This window comes from Equus caballus, chromosome 19 (assembly GCF_041296265.1).
Source record: "Equus caballus isolate H_3958 breed thoroughbred chromosome 19, TB-T2T, whole genome shotgun sequence".
Lineage (NCBI taxonomy): Eukaryota > Metazoa > Chordata > Mammalia > Perissodactyla > Equidae > Equus > Equus caballus.
The window spans coordinates 47,153,450-47,176,375 of record NC_091702.1 but is presented as its reverse complement, the minus strand read 5'-3'; the positions used below and the strand labels follow the sequence as shown (position 1 = coordinate 47,176,375).

Here is a 22,926-nt window from a genome sequence, read left to right as displayed (position 1 = left end):
TTTTAAATTGCGTTGTCTTTTTAAGATTGAGTTGTAAGACTTCTTTATACATTCTAAACAGAAGTCCTTATCAGATATATGATTTGTTAATATTTTCTTCCATTCTAAAGGTTGTCTTTTCATTTCCTTGATCGTGTCCTTTGAAGTACAAAGTTTTTAATTTTAATGAAGTCCAGATTAATCTATTTTTTCTTTTGTTGCTCATGCTTTTAGTGTCGTACTTTTAGGGATTCTTAACCCTAAGTTTCCTTCTAAGAGTTTTAAAGTTTTAACTCTTACATTTAAGTCTGTCACCCATTTTGAGTTAATTTTTTGTATACAGTATGAGGTAAGGGTCCAACTTCATTCCTTCGCATCTAGCTATCCATTCATATGGTGAAAAAACTTATTCTTTCTCCATTGAATGGTCTTGAAACCCTTGATGAAAATCAGTTGACCATACATAATTTTATTTCCTGCTTATCAATTCTATTCCATTGATCTGTATGTGTATCCTTGTGCCAATGTCACACAATCTTACCTTTTTTTTTTTTTTTTTTTAAAGATTTTCTTTTTCCTTTTTCTCCCAAAGCCCCCTGGTACACAGTTGTGGATCTTTAGTTGTGGGTCCTTCTAGTTGTGGCATGTGGGATGCCGCCCCAGCATGGCTTGACGAGCAGTGCCATGTCCGCGCCCAGGATTCCAACTGGTGAAATCCTGGGCCGCTGAAGCAGAGCACGCAACATTAACCACTCGGCCATGGGGCCGGCCCCTTGATTACCATTTTTGTAGTAAGTTTTGAAATCAGGAAGTGTGAGTACTCCCATTTTATTCTTTTTTCAAGATTGTTTTAGCTCTTCTGGATACTTTGCAATTCCATATGAATTTTAGAATCAGTTTGTGAATTTCTACAAGTAGTCAGCTGGGATTCTGATATGGACTGCATTGAATCTGTAGATCAATCTGGGAGTAATGCCATCTTAACAATGTTAAATCTTCTAATCCATGAAGACAGGAGGCTTTTCTATTTACTTACACGTTCTTTAATTTCTTTCAACAGTGTTTAGTAGTTTTCAGAGTGCCTTACACTTCTTTTGCTAAATTTATTCCTATTTTAATCTTTTTGATGTTATTATAAACGGAATTTTCTTAATTTCACTTTCAGACTGTTCATGACAAGTCTATAGAAATACGACATTTTTGTATACTGATTTTGTGTCCTGCAACTTTGCTGATCTTGCTTATTAGTGCTAATTTTTTTTAGTGGATTCTTCAGGATTTTCTATATACAAGATCATGTCACCTGTCAGAGATAGTTTTTGCCTCTTTCTTTCCAATCTTGATGCCTTTTCTTTTTCTTGCATAATTTCCATGCCTACAACCTCCAATACAATGTCAAATAGAAGTGGAGAGAGCAGATAGTATTGCCTTATTCTTGATTGTAGGGGAAAGCAGGCAGTCTTTCACCATTAAGTAGAACGTTACCTTTGGATTTTTCATAGATGTCCTTTATCATGTTAAGAAGTTCCTTTCTACTCCCAGTTTTTTTAGTGTTTTTATCACTAAACGGTGTTGGATTTTGTCAAATGTTTTTTCTGCATCTATTGCAAGGACAATGTGACTTTTGTTTTTTATTTTACTGATTATTACATTAATTGGTTTGTGAACTTTACACCACCCTTGCATTTCTGAAATAAATGACACTTAGTGTATAAATCTTTATATATGCTGTTGAAGTTGCTCTGCTAGTACTTTGCTGAGGATTCTTGTGTTCATATTCACAAGAGATATTGGTCTGTAGTCTTCTTGTGGTATCTTTGGCATCAGGGTAATACTTGCTTCATAAAATAAGTTGGGAAGTGTTGCTCCTCTCAAGTTTTTTGAGGAGTTTGTGAAGAATTAGTATTAATTCTTCTTTAAATGCTTGGTAGAATTTAGCAGTGAAGCCATATGCGCCTGGGCTTTTCTTCCTGGGTAGTTTTATGATTAACTCAATCGCTTCACTTGTTAGAGGTCTATTCAGATTGTTTCTTCTTAAGTCAGTTTCAGTAGTTCCAGTCTTTTCTAAAAACTGATCCATTTTTTCTAAGCTATGTAATTTACTGGCATACAGTTGTTTACAGTATTTCTTTATAGTCCTTTTAATTTTTGTAAGGTCAGTAATACTGTTCCCTCTTTCATTTCTGATTCTAGTAATTTGAGTCTTCTTTCTTCCTAGGTCAATCTAGCTAAAGATTTACCAGTTTTGTTGATCTTTTCAAAGAACCAGTTTTTGGTTTCCTTAATTTTCTCATATTGTTTTTCTATTCTCTAGTTCATCAATTTCTAAACTAATCTTTATTTCCTTCCTTCTTGCTCTAGGTTCACTTAGCTCTTTTTTATCCAGTGACTTAAGGCAGAAGGTTAGGTTACTGATTTGAGATCTTTCTTCTTTCTTAACAAAGGCATTTATTGCTAGAAGTTTCCTTCTAAGTACTGCTTTAGTTATATCCCATAAATTTTCTGAGGTGGTAACTTCGTTTTCGTTTATCTCAAAGTATTTTCTGATTTCCCTTTTAATTTCTTCTTTGACCCACCAGTTATTTATGAGTATGTTCTTTAATTTCCACATATTTGTGAGTTCCCCAAATTTCTTTCCATTGTTGATTTCTAATGTTTTTCCTTGGTGGTCAGGGAATATCCTTTGTATTATTTCAATACTTTTACATGTATTAAGGCTTGTTTTGTGGCCTAGCATATAGTCTATACTGGAAAATGTGCCATGTGCACTTGACTGAGAAAAATATATATTCTGCTGTTGCTGGGTAGTAGTGTGTTCTATAAATGTCTGCTGGATATAGATGGTTTACAGTGTTGTTTCCTTGCTGACCTCATGTCTACTTGTTCTGTCCGCTACTGAAAGTGGGATATTGAAGTCTCCCAACCATTACTATTGAATCTTCTATTTCTCCCCTCATTTCTGTCAGTTTTTGCTTCATGTATTTTGACGCTATTAGATACATGTATAACTGTTTTGTCTTTCTATTGGATTGACCCTTTCATCATTATAAAATGTCCCTCTTTATCTCTAGTAATATTTTTTGTTTTAAAATCTATTTTTTCTGATATTAGTAGTCATTCCAGCTTTCCTGTGGTTGTTGTTTGCATGATATACATTTTCCCATCCTTACACTTTCAATGTATTTGTATCTTTAAACTTAAAAGTCTGTCTCTTGTAGAGAGCATACAGTTGGATCCAGTCTGATAATCTCTGCCTTCTTCATTAGATTGTTTAATCAATTTATATTTAATGTTATTATTGATAAAGTTGGATTTATGACTGCCTTTTCATTTTTTGTTTTCTGTGTGTCAAGTCTTTTTCATTCCTTTATTACTCTTATACTGCTTTCTTTTGCATTAAGTGAATATTTTCTAATGAAGCACTTAAATTTCTTTAGTGACTTTTCCCCCTTAGTGGTTGCTAGGGATTACCATATACACTTTAACATCCTAATCTGATTCAGACTTATACTAGCTTAATTCTAGGAAGACATAAAAATGTTATGCTATATAATTCTATTCCCTTTTCTTCCATTTTATGATATTGTTATACATATTACATTTATTAATGTTACAAACCCAACAACACACTTTTATAATTATTATTTTATCATCTATAATCATTTCCTTAGCTTAACATAGCTTTGTTCCCACTTACCTCTTTTGTGCTGTTATTGGAAGATACACGACAAATATATTACATTTCTATAATATAGGCCCAAGAATACATTATATATGTATTATTTTACACAGTTGCTTTTAAAATCAGTTTTGAGAAAAAAATAGGTGGTTATACTCTTCTAAAACTACATAATTACCTTTACTGGTGCTCTTTGTTCATGAAGAGTCTAATTACCATCTGAGGCCCCTTGCTTTCAGCCTAAAGAACTTCCTTTAGCATTCTTGCAAGGTAGGTCTACTAATAACAAATTCTCTCAGCTTTGGTTTATCTGGGAAAGTGTTTATTTCACCTTCATTTTTAAGAGATAGCTTTGCTGGATATATAGGATTCTTGGGTGACAATACTTGTCTTTGAGTACTTTGCATATATTATTCCACCGCCTTCTGGCCTCTACTGTTTCTGCTAAGTCAGCTGTTATTGTTATCAGGGTTCCCTTTTAAGTAACTCCTTGTTTTTCTCAGTGCTCTGAAAATTTTCTCCTTGTCTTTGACTTTCAGTATTTTTACAATGTTGTGCTCATTTGTGGATTTTCTTGCATTAATCCTTTCTGAAGTTCTTTGGACTCCCTGGATGTACAGGTCAGTGTTTTTCAATAAATTTGAGATGCTTTCAGCCACTATTTCCTCAAGTGATTTTTCTGCTCCTTTTTCTCTTCCCTCTTCTTCTGGTACTCTCATTATGTGTACTGTGGTACACTTCACGCTGCCTTACATTTCTCTGAGGCTCTTCAATTTTCTTCATTTTTTTCTCACCCTTCCTTGAATTTCTATCGATCTATTGGCAAGTTCACTAATTTTTTCTGCTACCAGTCCAACTCTACTATTGAGCTGCTCTAATTAATTTTTCATCAGTTGTTAACTTTTCAATTCCAGAATTTCCATTCGGCTTTTCTTTAGAATTTCTGTCTCTGTACTGATAGTCTCTATTTGATGTGAGTTGTTATCACACCTTCCTCTACTTCTTTAATCAAGGTTTCCTTTGATTCCCTGAACTACATATTTATAATGGCTACTTCAAAGTCTATTTCTGTTAAATCCAACATCTGGTTATTCTCACAGGCAGTTTCTGTTGTCTGCTTTTTCGAGTATATTAGCCACACTTTCCTGGGTTTTGTTTTGGCTTTTTGTGGGTTTTTTCATGTCTCATAGCTTTTTATTGGAAACTCAATATTTTATATAATAGTTTGTGGCAACTCTGGATACTGGTTCGCACCCCCTGCCTCCCAACCCCAGGTTTTCTACTCTTACTTGCTTATTCGTTTAGAAATGTGCTGCATTATTTTAAAGAAGTCTATCCTGCCCCTCCCCGCTGCAGTGTTAAGCCTCTGATGTTGGTCCTCAGGTGGGCAGAGCCTGGATATGCCCACAGTCACCCTGCCATGACACTAGTTTGGCAGGGCTTTCTTTCCCTGACTAATCCTATCCGTTAATCTCCACTAATTGCCAGCTGATTGCTCTACTGTTTTCAACAACAGCCTCAGGCATAAACTGCTCCACAGAAGAATTCAATCAAATTCAGGTTTCTCTGAAGGAGTAGTTCCAGAGTCAATGTTTGACACTTCCTCTGACCCCAGGAAGGCTCCTTCCAGCTATCTCGTATCCCAATTCTCTCCTGCAAACTAGCTAGCCTGCAGTTTAGCCTATACCTTTTCGAATCTATAAATCTCCTCCCAACTGCCTTTCACTACAGCTTGTCTCCACTGCTTTTGAGAGTATCCTTAGGTTTGAACTTCTCCAGCTCCGCGGCAAAGTCAGTTCCTCAAGGAAGAGATTAGTAGCTATCTGTTTTATGACCTGTTTCTCCCCAATACACCCAAGCAAAATCTCTGAACCAGGGCTCTCAAGCTGGGCGTGTGTACACCAGCACAATTCTCTGAGTGACACTCCCTTTCGTCACTCAGTCCCTGACAGAGTATTTGGCTGGGAGTGGGCAGTAGCCTGAGGACTTCTCAGCTTGTCTCTCCTAATGTGGAACCACCAACTTATAAGTCAGGGAAACGGTGATCTGTTCCCTAGGACTCTCAGCAGCTCTGCGACCAAGATAGAGCCTCTGTTCCACAAGTGGGAACTGGATAGGTGGTAGTTCCCTACCTCTCCACCACATTCACCCAGAACTTAGCCTCAGCAGCAGGCAGCTAGGGGAAGGATGAGAAATCCTGATGTCTTGCTCCTCCCAGAAAGAAAAGTTTCCCTCCGACTAGAAGCTCTTCATTTATTGTATGCCCTAGGACCATTTCCAGAGACTTTAAATAGCTGTTTGTTAATAATTTTCCCCAGTTTTACTAGGGAACAAGTCTTCAGAGTTCCTTATACTGTCACGTGGGAAGTCACAGGAATAGTCATTTTTAAGATGATTTTAATGCAAGCCTGGACTGAGAATCACTGATTTATAATGTGCTGTGTCACATCACCTATTTTACCTGGATCTCTTAACAAACCTATAGCACAAGCATTATTCTGATCCTTTACGAGTAAGGATTCAGTAGGCTCACAGAGATTAAGTGACTTGGCCAGGGTTACACACTTAATACCAGATAGACCAAGGATATGAACCTAGGTCTCCTGATTATAAACCTATTGGTCTATCATTACAGACTGAATTGTACGGCCCCCCACCCCACCCCTGCCCCGCATTCATGTACTGAAGCCCTAACCCCCAATGTGACTGTACTTGGGTATAGGACTTTTAAGGAGGTAATTAAGGTTAAATGAGGTCATAAAGGTGAGGCACTAATCCAACAGGAAGAGATAAAAGAGATGGCTCACTCTCTCTCTGCATGTGCAGAGAAAAGGCCATGTGAGGACAGAGTGAGAAGGTGGTTGCCCACAAGTCAGAAAGAGGCCTCACCAGAAACCAACCCTGCTGGCACCTTGATTTTGGACTACTAGTCTCCAGAACAACAAGAAAATGAATTTCTGTTGTTTAAGCCACCCACTCTGTGGTACCATTTTATGGCAGCCCAAGCAGACTAATACATATACCCAGTGGTATTTTTTCAGATTGGGCTTTATTAGACTGAAAGGCGGGTGCAATGCAGATGAGAATTTGCAAATAATTCTGCGTAATATTTAATGGTGCTGAGAAATGATATAGAGAAAAGAGCTGGATTACTGAAGCAGGTATTTTGGCTCTGAAATATAACAATATAGCATAATAACAGCAGTATTGCAATGAAGATCCAAATTCAAGAATCAAAAGTTTTAGGGTGAAAAAGGAAAGACTACAGTAACAGGGCAAGACCTGGATAAAGTTTAACAAGACCATAAACCAATTAGACTTAAGTAATTGGAAGCCTATATTCAACATGGAACTGGAAGAGCAAGCAACTAAGGAAAGGCAATGTTGGGAACACACATACACATATACACAGAAAGAGAATAAATCAGAAAGCAAATGAAGTAAAAGGTAAACTGAAAAACTGGGGAATGTGGATGAAGGGTAAACAGGTGGTCTTTAAACACTTCTTAAAACTTCTGTAAGCATAAAATTATTTCAAAAGTAAAAGAAATATATACCAGAAAATCTAAAAGGGAAGAAATGTTCACACAAAAATTAACTATTCACTTGCTTCTTTTTATTAAAGTGACATAAGAAGCAAGTCCAGAGAAGATGTCTGGCCTTGAAACACTGTTTTCAAATTTACTTCTTAAAAAAATGATGTAGTGATGACACTAAACTTTTGTGAGTCTTGTTTTCCTCATTTGCACAATGGAGATAATACCTTATAAGGTGATGAGAAGTAACATACGAAGGCATACTTCCACTGTCCAGCCCGTATATAGCTCACATCTGATATTTGTGTAATGAAGAAATGGCTATAAATAGCTCTAAAGGTTCAAAAAAAGATCTCTTCTGACTAAAGTGATCGGGGATGGCTTCACAGAGAAGATGGTGTTTCAGCTAGGTTGTCAGGGATAGACAGGATTTTAGCAGTTGAGGTTGAAAGAGAAAGACCCACAAAACAGAGAGAAGAGTACAAAATAAAGGCATAGACATTAGAAAGCACAACTGATGAGGACCAGCAGCAAGTCCTGTTTAATCAGAGCAACTCTTCTTCAAAAGGAGTAGGTAGACAAGAGAAATGCCAGTGTCTCTTGGTTTTCTTGTTCTTTCTTGCTTTTTTTGTTAAATTGTGGTATCCAAGAACTCACAAATGACTCTAACACCCAAACTAACAATTTCTACCATTCATACAATGTACCTGTGCCTTTGAAATATTCTTCCCGTTTAAATTACAAAAAGGCTCACAATTTCAAAAAGGACCCAAACAATATGAAAAGGTACAAACAAAAAAATGAAAGTGTACCTAAAGGTCACAAACAATGCTGTAACCAAAATCCTCTTTCATGTTTTTGCACATATTTTGCCATTATATCCATGAATGAATTCTAAACAGTAGAACCTCAAGGTCAGAAGCATGTATATTTAAAAATCTGATGTTGTCCAAGTGCCCTCTAAAATACTGCACCAATGTACCAGTGAATACGACTGTGCCAGTTCCCCACCACCACCATCACTAACCCAGCACTGATTCAAACTTTTCCATAGTTGACAATATGATACGTAAAAAAAGGTTCTCATGAAAACTACTTTCATAATACTACTAAGAAGTTCTATGTTTTTTTCACTTTCATAAGTCTTTCAGAAGCTTTGTGACCTGATGGCATCATCATTCTGATGCCTAATGGAATGTGTGCTGTGTATGCCTGTGTTTTAAAATTTGTTTTAATTTCTAAAACAGTAAATATTAACAGATATAAAACAGTAACATAAACAAAAGTTATTTGGGGTCCTCAATAAGTTAAGAGTTTAAAGAAGTTCTGAAACCAAAAAATTGGAGAACCCTTGATCCAGATATTCTTTTCTATCTTGATAAGGGAAAAAAATCCCTTTGATATTCAGACAGCATTCAATTCAAAAATTAAGGAAACTCAACATCTTTACAGCACTGTGTCTTCTTGGTCAAGAATTAAATATGTATTTCTATTTATCTTTTTTGTTATAATGATAAGTGTAAAGTTTCCTTCCATTATATTCTAATTGGCTACTGTCCATATAGAGGAATATTACTCATTACTATATATTAATTTTTTTAAGCTAGCCACTGAACTAAATCAGCTACTGAATTATGTTCTGATACTTTCAGTTGATACTCTTGATCTTTGATATCCATAAAAAATTATCATTTGGGGGGACTTCATCAGACTAAAAAGCTTCTGCAAGGCAAAGGAAACCAGGAACAAAAAACAGACAACCCACCAACTGGGAGAAAATATTTGCAGATCATATACCCAAGAAGGGGCTAATCTCCAAAATATATAAAGAACTCACAAAACTCAACAAAAATACAAACCCAAACAAAAAATGGGCAGAGGATATGAAGACATTTTTCCAAATTAGACACAGATGGCCAACAGGCACATGAAAAGATGTTCACTATCACTAATTATTAGGGAAATGCAAATCAAAACTGCACTGAGATATCACCTTACACCCATTAGAATGGTTATAATTACCAAGACAAAAAATAACAAATGTGGGAGAGGATGTGGAGAAAAGGGAACCCTCATACACTGCTGGTGGGAATGCAAACTAGTGCAGCCACTATGGAAAACAGTATGGATATTTCTCAAAAATTAAAAATAGAAATACCATATGACCTATAAATATGACTACTGGGTATTTATCCAAAGAACCTGAAATCAACAATTCAAAGAGACTTATGCACCTATATGTTCACTGCAGCATTATTCACAAAAGCCAAGTTGTGGAAGCCACCCAAGTGCCCATCGACTAATGAATGAACGGGTAAAGAAGCTGTGGTATATATACAATGACTACAACTCAGCCACAAAAAAAGACAAAATAGTTCCATTTGCAAAAACATGGATGGACCTTGAGGGTATTATGCTAAGCAAAATAAGCCACACAGAGAAAGACAAATACCTCATCACTTCTCTCATGTGTGGAAGATAAACAAACACGTGGACAAAGAGAACAGATTAGTTGTACCAGAGGGGAAGGAGGTTGGGCAGTGGGCATAAGGGATAAAGGTGCACGTATATATGGTGACTGATAAATAATAATGTACAACCGAAATTTCACAATATTATAAAATATGACCTCAATAATTTTTTTAAATTATCATTTTTGTCTTCTCCATTCTAATGTTTGTATCCCATTTCACTTCCCTTCTTAAAATATTAACTAGTACTTCTGCAACAACGTTAAGCAAGAAAGGTTAGAGTTGGCATTTTTATCTCATTTCTGATTTTGATTTATGTCTAGAGTTGTGCCAGTAAACATGACACTGGGATTTTTTTTTAAAGGTCAGGTTTATTGAGGTATAACTTACCATTTAAGTAAACACCACCACCAATTAAAATAGAGAACATTTTCTTCACTATAAAAAGTTCTGTCAAGTCCCTTTCTAGTAAATCCACTCCCTGCAATCCCAGGCAACTGATTTATCTTCTGTCCCCACAGTTTTTCATTTCCCAGAATGTCAAATAAGTGAAACTATACAGTATGTACCCTTTTGAGTATGGCTTCTTTCACTATTAACTAATCTGAGATTCGTCCATGTTGTGGTATCTATAAATAAATCATTCCTTTTACTGCTGCATTGTATTCCACCGTATTCCACCATTTATCTATTCACCAGTTGATAGACACTTGGGTTGTCTGCAGTTTTGGGTGATTATAAATAAGCCACTATAAACATTCACATATGGTTTTTGTGTGGACAAGCATTTTCATTTTTCTTGGGTAATAATCTAGGAGTAAGACTGCTGGATCATATGATAAGTATATATTTAACTTTATAAGAAATTGTCAAACTGTTTTCCAAAATGGCTGTAAAATCATGCATTCCTATCAGCAATGCATGAGAGTTCCAGTTGAGTTGCAGTATTGTTTTGAGATACTTTTTTAAAAAATCACATCTAAGTACCACCCATCCATACCTATTTTACTGTAGTTTTTAAAACCTGAAATGTATGTTGAATTACATCAAATGCCCTTTTGGCAGTTATTAAAATAGCCACTGTTTATCTCCCTTGACCTATTAAATATGGTGAGATACTAACAGATTTCTTAATATTGAATGATTCTTGATTCTCTGAATAAACTTGGTCATGGTGTATCATCCTTTTTAATTCTATCTGTTAATATTTTCTCAAAAATTTCTATACTGGTATCCATAAATGAGATTAATTATTTAATATAATACCCTCCTACCCTCCCTCTTTAGGAGGAGACAGGTCAATTTGTCACATTGAGAGCTTTTTGAAAAACACATGGCTATGATTCCAATTACACGACATTCTAGGAGATAGAAAACTATGGAGATAGTTAAAAGATCAGTGGTTGCAAGGGGTTTGAGGGGTAGGAGGGATGAATAGCAGAGCACAGGATTTTTAGGGCAGTGAAACTATTCTGTAAGATACCATAATGGTTGATACATGACATTATACATTTGTCAAAACACAGAGAATGTACAACAGGAAGAATGAACCCTAATGTAAACTATGGACTTTGGGTGATAATGATGTGGTGGTTCATTTATAACAAACGTACCACTCTGATGCAAATGCTGATGGTGGGGGGTATTGTGCATGTGGGGGTAGGGGTACAGAGGAACTCTGTCTTACCATCCAATTTTGCTGTGAACCTAATACTGCTCTAAAAAGTAAAGTCTGTATTTAAAAAAATCTTAAAGATTTCTTCACCAGTATTCATAAATGAGACTGGCTGGCTTCCTCTCTTTCGGGGAGGAACAGGGGATTATATTTGTCATGTGGGAGAGCTCAACTGTCCTTCAAAGAGTTTGATGAATAGGTCTGAGGGGCACACCAGGTCTCTAGTGTTTTGCTTTTTCTTTTAAAGATTCCCAAGTGAATTCTGATATGCATCTGCAATTGAAAATCACTATAGTGAAGCAAAAGTTTTACTGGAAAATAATGCAAAATACAGCTGAAATGTAGGCTTAAGTTGAAGAGAGCTTTCATAACAAAGAAATGAAGTAAAATCTACAGAGGTTTATGAAAAGAGGAATAACAAAATAATAGTATGAGAAAATTATATTATTCTAAGCAGATATTTTTAAGCTATTATTGCCTCAGCGATTAATTAAACAATTTAAGTTATTGTCAATAACTTTTCAAAGTGCCCTCTCAGGAACCAGAGGCCTTTAAAATTAAAGCCATTATGTGAAATTTTCCTCTTGTGTTCTAGGGAAATAAAGCCAAAAAAAGCAATAAAGTTAAAAACAAGACACAAAACTGGTGGTAAAACAGAAATGCACTCTACTCTTCCAAAATGAGAGCTCCCACTTTCTCCTTCATGTTCATTTAATTAACAAATTTTGCTCATTATTCCATCCAAAGTGTTTGATTTTATCTGTTTCTGTCTATTCTCACTGCCACCAGTCTGGTCCAGGTCCTTGTCATCCTACAGCTAGATAACTGCAACAGCTCTAAACCACCCTTCCTTAACCTCAGACTCTGCTCTTCAATTCATCCCTCACATGGCTCTCAGATTAATCTCAACACCTTTTTCACTGAATTACTTCAATGCCTAAGGACCATGAGTCTTTATCACTTCTTAGATCAAATTTGAACTTTTCTGTCCTACAAGATCCCTCGGCATTGATTCATTCAACACTCTCTTGATTCTCCATCAACCTATACCAAAGCACACTGAGTACAGATCTTTTCATATTTTTATTATATTCAGAATAGTATATATTCACTGTGCTGAGTCAATCCACCCTGTCAGTAAATCCCAAACACCTTAAAATTCTGAATATTTAATATTCACCATACTCTTTGTGGAACACCTAAAATGCTACAATACTTAATTCCATCATATAAATTGAACCTAATTTTATTAGAAAACATGCACTTAATATTAAAAAACCAAAACTACGATGGGGCCAGCCTGGTGGTGCAGTGGTTAAGTTCGCATGTTCCGCGTCATCAGCCCAGCATTCACCAGTTCAGATTTGAGGTGCAGACCTATCCACCACTTGTCAAGCCATGCTGTGGCAGGCATCCTACATATAAAGCAGAGGAAGACGGGCACAGAAGTTAGCTCAGGGCCAGTCTTCCTCAGCAAAAAAGAGGACGATTGGCAGATGTCAGCTCAGGGCTAATCTTCCTCAAAAAAAAAAAAAAAAAAAACCATGAGAAAGTACAAATACAAAATAAGTTACGGATTTATAAATTTAAGCATAAATGAATTTAAGTATAAAAAACTTTTCAGTTCATTTGTGAATATTAATTATTCATCTGTTATCAACTTCTAGTCAAATGACAGCAGGTCCTTTTAAAAGGTTTTAATAAAAATCAGGGAAGAAAAATAAAACTGATATCATCCCACTCATTTTTTTCCTGTAAGATAATTAAAGAGTACCTTTATTTTAGTGACAACATTCTAGATTCAACGAGGGCAAAGTTTGAAAAACCCTGCAATAAGCCTCTCCCCTGAGAAGTCAGTGCTGCAGACATGATTCACAGGTGCTCATCTCTGGTTACACCTTGTAGCTCTAACCCCATTAATCTAATAGAAATTTCTATTTTCTTTCATGTCCCAGTTTTAGACCTTCTTCTACTGAGAAGTTTTCTCTAACCTTTGATCCTAAATTCTGACCTCACTTTCCAATATCTATGGGTTGCCAACCTGCAAGGTTCCCCAAAGACATTCTCAATATCCAAACATTTAAAGGAAAATATTTACCAAATAGGAATTCACACCCTAGGGTTGAGTAATTTCACTTCTGGAATGTACCCAAAGTAAATAAAATGAGCAGTATGTATAAGAATGTTCACTGCAGTGCAACTGTTACAGTGAAAAATTATAAACATAAAAAATCCCAAATGAGGGCTTGGTTATGGGAAACGATCATAATATACTGAGAAGTGAGGAACACAGAACACTAATATATGCAAAATCTGTGTTCTAGAAACAAAAACCCAACTTATTCTCTACACTCTTAAAAATATTTCATAACTTAAATTAGAATACAAAAAGTAGAGTCGAGGGGCCAGCCAGTGGCAGGGTGGTTAAGTTCAGTGCATTCCCCCTCAGTGGTCTGGGTTTGCAGGTTCAGATTCCGGGCCTCGACCTATACTCCTCATCAGCTACGCTGTGGCAGCAACCTACATATAAAGTAGAGGAAGACTGGTAACAGCTGTTAGCTCAGAGCCAATCTTCCTCAGGGAAAAAAAAATTAAGAGTTGAAAGCATATATTTACCACAATGAAGCTTCCCAGACTATCCAAATATCTAAAACATTGAATTATTTACTTTTGGCTAGACTTTTACCAACTCAACATGTTGTTTCATCAAAGTTCTGACTGAATACTATAGGTCTTTATGAAACAGACAAATTACTTCTTCCCTGATAGTTGGATGGTTTTTAGATAAATCTTTCCCAAAAATGGCAGAAAGGGTTCCTTCATGGTAAAAAATAAATAAAATTGCACATTTGCCTGTATCTGATTCATATTCATTACTGAATTTAACAAGTTCTGTAATATATCTATTACATGTACACTTAAAGGGGTTTCACATTTCAAATTAAGAATTAGGACATACAAGATGTACTTTTCTACCCAAAACGTACTAACAACTCAAAGCTCAGAAATTTTAATCTTCAATACTAAGCACAGTACTGAGTATACAGCAGTCACTCAAATGCTGTGGAAGGAATGAACAGACCAGAAAATAGTTTATGTAAAGAAATAAAATGGCAGATTTGGTAATTAATCCATACTAAAACTATAACTTTTTTTTAAAAAAAGAATGAACCACAAGGAAAGAAAGAACAGGAAAGAAGAGAATCACAGATGATAGATGACATGTCAAAACCTTTTTAGAAGCTGTAAAACAGATGGTCCAAAGGTATTTTACTAGTAAAGTGGAGAACTCTGAAGCCTAAGCATCTGCAAAGAAGCTGATGCACAATGCCCACAAGGAGGCTTCACAGATAGGAGGCCCACGGCATCCCCAAAGGTAGAATGGGACTAAAAACCAGCAGCTTAGTTGAAAGTCTACATGAGAGCTAGCACACCTTGATTTCCTCCCCGACTGTGCACAGCCAGGCAACCATCCCTCCCTAGTGCCTCCAGATGCTGAGAGGATTACTCTGAACTAACTAGGGGACTCCACTAAAGGTGAGGATAGGGGTGAAGTGCTATACAGAAAACAGGATTACATCAACACAATTAACAGTGAGAACTCCAGCTCCTTTCTCAAAAGGTAGCAGCCAAGTGTATATCCTCCAGGGAAGAGACTGGAGGCTCTTTCTCAAGGAAACTGACCAGCCCAAGAGAAAAGACCTGTAAGTGCCCCCTTCCCCTATAACTGACCACTGGCTATCCTACCCACCCTGCAACATGTCACATCTTAGACCTTCCAATTCAGTTTTTTACACTTCACTCATAAATATAAATGGACAGTCATAAGATTACCATACATATGGAAAAGCCCCTATACAGAAAGAGTGCAAGGAAAACAAAGGAACCTAGCAGAAACAGAGCAATGAGGGGAACAAGAGAAAACTTAAAAAAAAACCTATCATTACTATCCTCAGAAGGATTATCATCTATGAAACAAGAGAAAGATACTGTAACATAAAAATGAGCTCTAAGAAATTTAAAATATAGATAGAAATTAAAAATTCAATAGAAAAGGGGGCCACCGCCCATGGCCAAGTGTTGGTGCTCTGCTTCAGTGGCCCAGGGTTTCGCCAGTTGGGATCCTGGGTGCAGACCTACCACCGTTCATCAAGCTATGCTGAGGCAGTGTCCTACATGCTGCAACTAGAAGGACCCACAACTAAAATATACAACTATGTACTGAGGGGCTTTGGAGAGAAGAAGGAAAAATAATTTTTTTTTTTTTAAAAAATGAGAAATATATTTTTAAAAAATTCAGTAGAAAGGTTGTAACATAACACTGAGGAAATCTCTCAGGAAACAGAACAAAAAGACTAAGCAATGGAAAATAGAGAAAAGAAGAAAATTAAAAGAACAACCTAAGAGTTCCAATACCCCAATAACACAAATTCCAAAGAGAGAAAAAAATTGATGAGGAAAAGATCATCAAAGAAACAATGCATCAAATTTAGAACATCCATTCAATGAAAGACAACATGGACAAAATTGACAGAAAGACGACAGGCTTAGAGAAAATATTTTCCAAGCCTAAAATCAACAGACCATTCAAATCTAACCTCCACAAGGAACTTCTGCAAACCAAAAAAAGATAGGAAACCCAAAGGAAAGAGAGACAAGGACAAAATAGACAATTATCAAAAGGGGAAACATGAATGGATCCAAGAGATGCTCAAACTCATCAGTAATCAGAGAATGTAAACTGAAACAATGAGATACCACTTCATACCCATCAGAGTGGCAAAAATTAGAAAGTTGGATAAAACCAAGTACTGGTAAAGATGTGGGCAAACAAGAACCCTCCTGCATTGCTAGTAGCCCTAAAAACTAGTTCTCCTATTCGATGACCCAAGAATCCCACTCCTGGGTATATATCCCAGAGAACTTCTCACACAGGTCCATAAGGATGTACAAGCAAGACTATATTTACCACAGTGTATTTGTGATGCCAGAAAGGCAACCCAGGTGTCAATCAGGGAATGAAAAGTAAAATGTGGCAGATACACATTATGGAATTCTACATCATATACAACTATATGTACACACAACAAAACAGAAAGGTCTCCAAAACAATGCTGAGTGAAAAAAGGGAAGAAACAGGACAAGGTCTATAACACAATACATTAAACACATACACACCCCACTACACAGTTCACAATGATTCATATATAATCAAGGAATCTATCAACCACAATGGAGTGAGTGCCTGCTGGAAAGGCTAATGGAAGGAGGGCTCAGAAATAAAAAAGAAAAATTTAAAGGACCTTGTCAGATATGGTGTGATGATAGTGTGTCAAGAACTGAGAAGCATAATTAACTCTAAAACTCTTTTTACTTGAAGTCCAAAAAATAATAATAAATTCCCAGAACTAAAGGACATGAATTCCAGCTTGGAAGGGTACATGGAACACCCTTAAATGAAAAAAGACCTACATCTAGGCACATCATTATGGAATTTCAGGAGTTAAAAATAATATCCTAAAAGCTTCTAGGGATTGGAATAAAGATGGGGAAGGTCACACACAAATAAAGAATCAGAATGGGTTTGGATTTCAACCGCAACATTGAAATGCAGAAAAAAAAACAGAGCTGTGACTTCCAAACTTTTTAAGCCTACAATTTTATACCCAGCCAAATTACTGATGAAATGTTAAGATAGAATAAAGATTTGTTTTAATCACGCAAGATCTCAGAAAGTTTTCACTTCGTAGGTACCCTTTCTCAGGAAGCTAAGAAAACATGGAAAACAGGACATCCAATACAGGAGAAAGGCAAAGAGAATTTTAAGGGTGACATAAAGTCCCAGGATAACAGCTGTGAAATAGGCCTAGAAAGTAACCAGTCCAGACTGCATTAAAAGAACAAAGTTCCAGGACAGCTATCTCAGGAAATGAAGGAGGAAAAAGGTATTAACTCCTGGAAAAACAAAAACTGGTTAAGAAATGATGTCATACTACACTACACGGTTCAGCTGTGAATATTTACACAGTTATAATATTGTAAACACACTGAATATTGACTTAATAAACATGTGTGATAAGGGAGGAAGGGAGAGGCAGTATGTATATGTAGAGTCGATAGATAATGCCTAAAATTGCTGTTATCAGGAAACAGCAATAGAAGCAAGTTATTTATAAATATGAAAGAGGAAACAGCTAAAAGAGAGAAAATGGTAGCCTCTAAAGTGCAGAGGCTGGGACAGGAGACAGTTATTTTTCAGATATTATTCTAATTTAAAAATTGTACTTTTTAATGGCAATAAAGCAAGAAACTTCAACAGCCAGCCTTTCAGCTTTTAGTAAATTAGTTTCACAGTATCATTTCATGATGCTAAACGAACTACATTTGTTCTGCTGGAGAGACTGAACTGCAAACAGACAAAATCAAGCTTGAATAATGTGAACATAGTACAAACAGCCCTGTGTTTGAATCCCAGCTCCTCCACATACTCTGTGAAGTAGGGCAAATTACCTAACCACCCCGCACTTGTAACCACCTCCTCAAAGTGGTTTTGCAAGGATAATTAAGTGAAAGCACCTGATGTAGTGCTTGACCCATCAATAAATCTAAGTACCTTCTGCTTGTCTTTCTGTTTCCTAGCTACAAACCCCCCTTCTGACCCCAAGCTGCCTTGTTGGTCAGAGTACAGAGACTCATGGACAACTCAGCACATATCCCTCCTCATGCTGGAAAATCAATGATGATGAGCAAGCAGACTTATCTTTGCATATGAAGGGCAGCATTATTCTTGTTATGTGAAGGAGATTATCCCCATTATCCACATTCTGGATTATTGCCTGCTTTCAAGAACTGTCCCAGTTAGTCTACTATAGTAGGTCAAAACCATTTTATCACTTAGGTCTGCTTTGTAGGGTCATAACATCCTAAACAAAAACACACAAACAAAACTACGTTTCCATCAGTCTTCATCCCTGCTGTCTCACTGCAGGACCTCAAAATATTCTAATGGAGGCCCTATCTTTCCCCTACCCCCCATTGGCCTGGGGCCACCTCCTGCTTACTGCAGCAAGAATAGAGTGAAATCAGCCCCAATCAGCTAATTGAATTGTTTACCCGTTTCCAACGTTTTCTTCCATTATGGCTGAATTCATAATACTCTGCAAAGTACAGAGATCTCAAAACAAAGAGCAGCAATAGGGAATTCTCTTTATCACTAGATCAGTCATCTTTATTTGCATAACCAAAAGTCTTAATTGATTTTATACAATGTATTCATACATACTTCTAAAAACATACTTCTAAAAACAACCTGACAAACTTAAACACACAAACATCATAAATCAAGACTATATCAATAATTCAGCACGATGCCAAAACACTGGAGATAAAATAAGATATAATCTCTACTCCCAAATGAAAGGGAAAAGGTAAAACCAAAATCAAGAGCAACAGAGAACAAAGAAAATAGTCCAGGAAACAAGTGACAGCAATTCCAGACACTCTGGTATAATTTATAACATAGTTGAGGCTAAGGAAAATTACAAAAGTTGGACACAGCTCTGAGCCTCCTGACAGCCAAAGTGTAAAGAGAAACAGGATGGCTTACAGAACGCAAATGATCCAATAAAAGCAGTCATTCATTTTTCGTTTTTAAAGATCGGCACCTGAGCTAACAACTGTTGCCAATTTTTTTTTCCTGCTTTTTCTCCCCAAATTCCCCCAGTACATAGTTGTATATTTAAGTTGCGGGTCCTTCTAGTTGTGGCATGTGGGATGCCGCCTCAGCATGGCCTGATGAGCGGTGCCACGTCCACACCCAGGATCTGAACCAGCGAAACCCTGGGCCACTGAAGCGGAGCGCGTGAACTTAACCACTCAGCCATGGGGCCGGCCCCTGTTTTTCTTTTTCAAAAAAAAGCAAAGAAAGAAAAGAAAAAGGCCATCACTAGGGTCTTAAAAAGAATCTGTCTCTAAAGTTTCTACTCTATAAAGGTCAATAAATCTTTAAGAAATAGTGTCTTGGATAGCGATGAAGACTTTTTTCATGTGCCTTTTCTTAAGTACCAAACCTAGATAAAAGTTAAGGTGCATAATATTAAATCATAGTTCTGTGAAGAAACTTCTATGAGGATCTAAACTAACATAATGCAGTATACTAACTTCAGGTGAGGCATTTATTTCTGTCATTTAGTTTATTCTGGGTTCTTATAAAAGTACGTTGTTTCTCTACTAGATTGTAAACTCCTCAAGGCTTATGCTGTCTGATTCCATTTGAACTTCCTTTGCTATTTAGTAGAGTACTTTACAATATCTGCTCAATTATGACTGATAAAATGTCATGCAGTCAGTGTTTATATTCATCAGTCTTCCCCACTACGCTATAAATTCCACGAGGACAGAAACAGTGTCTTGACAGTGTCCACATCCCCAGTCTCAGGGCACAAGATCACTCCATAAGTATTCACTGAACGGGCGCAGTAAAGAAAGAAACGAGTCAAGAGGTATGAAAGGAGAGGAGAAATCACTCTCAAAATGGCAGTGACTTTGGGTGCTCAGGCTTGTTCCAACAAGGGCTGAAGACCTTACTAAGTTACTTAACTTCTCTGACCTTCAAAGTTTTCAACTGTAGAACAGAAAAAACTACCATCTACTTCAGAGTTACTGTATTAAATATTTTAAGATACGTAAAGTATTTAGCACAATATCTTGAACGGAGCTCAATAAATGGGAATTCCTTTACTTTCTCTCATGTCCTCCATCTTAAAATCACATATTACTTATAAAACAGTGCCTTTCAAGAATAAATTACTTCAGTAAAAATATTATAGATTTCATAGTCACTTTCATTTCTTCAATCTAAAATGAAGGGGGACTAACTTGCGGATTACTTTCAAAATATTACAAATACAAGAACAAGTTAAGGAAAAATAATGTCCAGAATGAGCCTTGAAGCAACAAGAGGGGGGTAAAAAACCACTGACTCATCTACTGCTAAGAAATAGCAGTTTTCAAGAAACCGTCTATTAAAAGAAAAAAAAGGATTGAAAAACTTAGTAATATTATTTAATAATGTTTTAGAAAAAACACTTCGAAATCGTTTATTCTGAATTTAAACCTTAAAAGTCAATTATTTTGAAATCTTTCACTTAAAAGTGGAACATTAAATACTCCCATTCAACCTAAAACATTCATGCCGCCTTCCCCGACTCCAGTCATCCTCCAGTTTTCTCCTCCCATTTCGAGCTTCATCTAATACTTCGCTGCTCCCTCGCATCGCCACTTACACACGCTGGGAGCAGACGAAGTTCTGTCATTCCTATAATTACCACACCCGTCAGCCGCTTCGGGCCCGGGTTGTTATGACATCTGTAAACTGCAGTCGTCCGTCTCCACCCCACCCCCAAGCCACCGGCTCCGACTCCGGCCGTAACTTGTGAATTCCCGAGGTGGTCCCTTCCCGCCTGGGTCAGGATTCGTCCAGGCCTCCCGCCCCCCTACCCCGCCCCGCTCTGCCCGGCCCCGGTCACGGCGCTCCGTGCTGCCCACCCCCGCCCGCCCGCCCGCCCGCCCGCTCGGTCGCTCGGTCGCGCCGGGCCGCGGCGCAGGCTCCGCGCTCGCCGCCTCTCCGCCCCGCTGCCTCGGCGCCCCGCAGTCCCCGGCGCCGCTTCCAACCCCGCCGCCGCCCCGCCCCGCCGCCACCGGCGCTCCCGATGGCCCTTGCACAAGCGCTCCCCGCCCCCACCCTCCCGTCCGCGGGCCGCGCGGCCGTTAGGACAGCCGGGCCCGTGACGCACGGACGCGCCGTAGGCGCCCCGGCCCAGGTACCCGAGCTCAAACGCCGCCGGCGCCCGCCCTCGCCCCGGGGCCTCTCCCGGGTCCCGCCGAGGACTGCCGGAGCCGCCGGAGGGAGGGGGAGGGGCCGGGTCGCGGGGCCCCCGCACTCACCCGACTCAAGGCAACCGATCCCGGTGCCACTGCTGGGGGCAGCCGCTGGCTCGCTCGCCTGCCCGCCGTAGCCCTCCCGCGCGCAGCCTCGAAGAGCGGACCCGCGCCTCAGCGGTGCTCAGCAGGCCTCGCTCTCCGCCGCCGCGCACCCAGCAGCGAGACCCAGCTCAGCCGGCGTTCGCAGGGCGCCTGCGCGCGGGGGCCGGCCCGAGCGCCTGCGCGCGCCCTCCGCCGCCCTGCTGCAGAGGCTGCCGGGAAGCGTAGTCTCCCAATCGTGTTTCTCTGGAAGCCTTGCGGTTAGCCTGATTCAGTGAAGAGTCGGGGGTCAGAGGGAAGGTTTCGCCGAGGAGGTTTGCAGTCAAAGGCAAAGGTCGGAGAATCATGGTGGAGTGACACTGAAACGGTACTTCTTAGGTTAAATTGCAAAGTTATATCTACAAACCTGTCTTCGAAGCTTTTCCAGGGCCGACGGGTGCTCGCTCACCTCCGTCTGTAGCGAGCCTCTGTCGTGGTTGGTACCTCAGCCACGTTTGCTGAATGAATGATGAAATGAATGAAGGCTGAGGGAGCGTTGCGAAAGTGTTAAAAGTCACCGCCTCATGTCTAAGGCATTCACATGCGGCGCGTTTGAGGAAGCTTCTGGGAATTCCTTTTTTTAGTTCTCTCCCATCCCTTTTGCCTGATAATGTATGAAGAGTATCAAACATCACTAAGAAGTTAAATGAAACGCAAATACTTGCTTTACTCTCACTAAATACTCTCCAACGAAAACTTGGGGCAAAATAATTGTTACTGCTAAATTTTATGGAATTCTCTTTGGGGAATTGTTATTGAGCAGTGACTTCAAAAGAAGCTTGAAGCCAGCCACGCAGAGGTCTCAGAATAGACAGTCTCACAAGTGACATGGCCTGTCAAATCGATGTAAAACAGCGGCCGGGAAGCAAGTCGAAAGAGATGAGTTAGATTAAAACATTTAAAAATGTGGGAGAAAGGACCACACTGCCTGAATCCTAGGCTATGCAGTGTTTGTTTGTCCTGGATCTCTCTCTGCTCCATCAGTATTCTCCACTGATGGGATGTTTACTGGGATCAGAGTCGAGTTTGAGCAAAGCGGCTGGAAAAAGGGAAGGTGTGCTAAGGGAGAAACTTAGGGGCAAGTATGCCTGACCACAGCTAAACTGAGAACAGACCACTTTATTCCAATCAGGAACTGAAATTATTCAGAGTCGGACTCTGTTTATTCGGAGTATAGTCTTTGTGGAAGCTAGTTTATTTCCTGTTTACCCTTACTCCTAGCTAGGGTGTCCCTTGAGAGTCCCAACCAAAAGTCTGGGGTATTTACTGGGGCCTCTCCCCCTTGGCCCGGCCTCCTCAGCATCATGAGACAACCAAAAGCTCTGCTCGGTTTTTCAGCCACTACTTTGGGAATTACCAATCACCTCAGGTGGAAAAGTGATGGCACTCGTCAGGCTCGCCTCTCATGGCTTCCCTTTTCTTCCAGATCTTGGATCCACGAATTCTCATTGCTGTGGTACCTCCCTAATGCCTTGATGTTTTTTATATTTTGTCCAGTTGTTCTCAGTGGTGGTAGGAACAGTAGGTCATTGCTGAAGAATTCCTGTATATATATGTTACTTTTAC

At 38.6% G+C, this 22,926-nt stretch overlaps 1 protein-coding gene across 1 annotated transcript in view; it reads right to left on the bottom strand.

Annotated features, from left to right (window-relative positions):
* KPNA1 (karyopherin subunit alpha 1) overlaps positions 1 to 21,535 on the bottom strand; it is a 73,543-nt gene extending 52,008 nt beyond the window's left edge. The window contains exon 1 of the mRNA XM_023623658.2: positions 21,286 to 21,535. The gene's annotated coding sequence lies outside the window, so the exon portion shown is untranslated. The remainder of the gene's footprint in view (positions 1 to 21,285) is intronic.
* Positions 21,536 to 22,926: the final 1,391 nt, after the last annotated feature.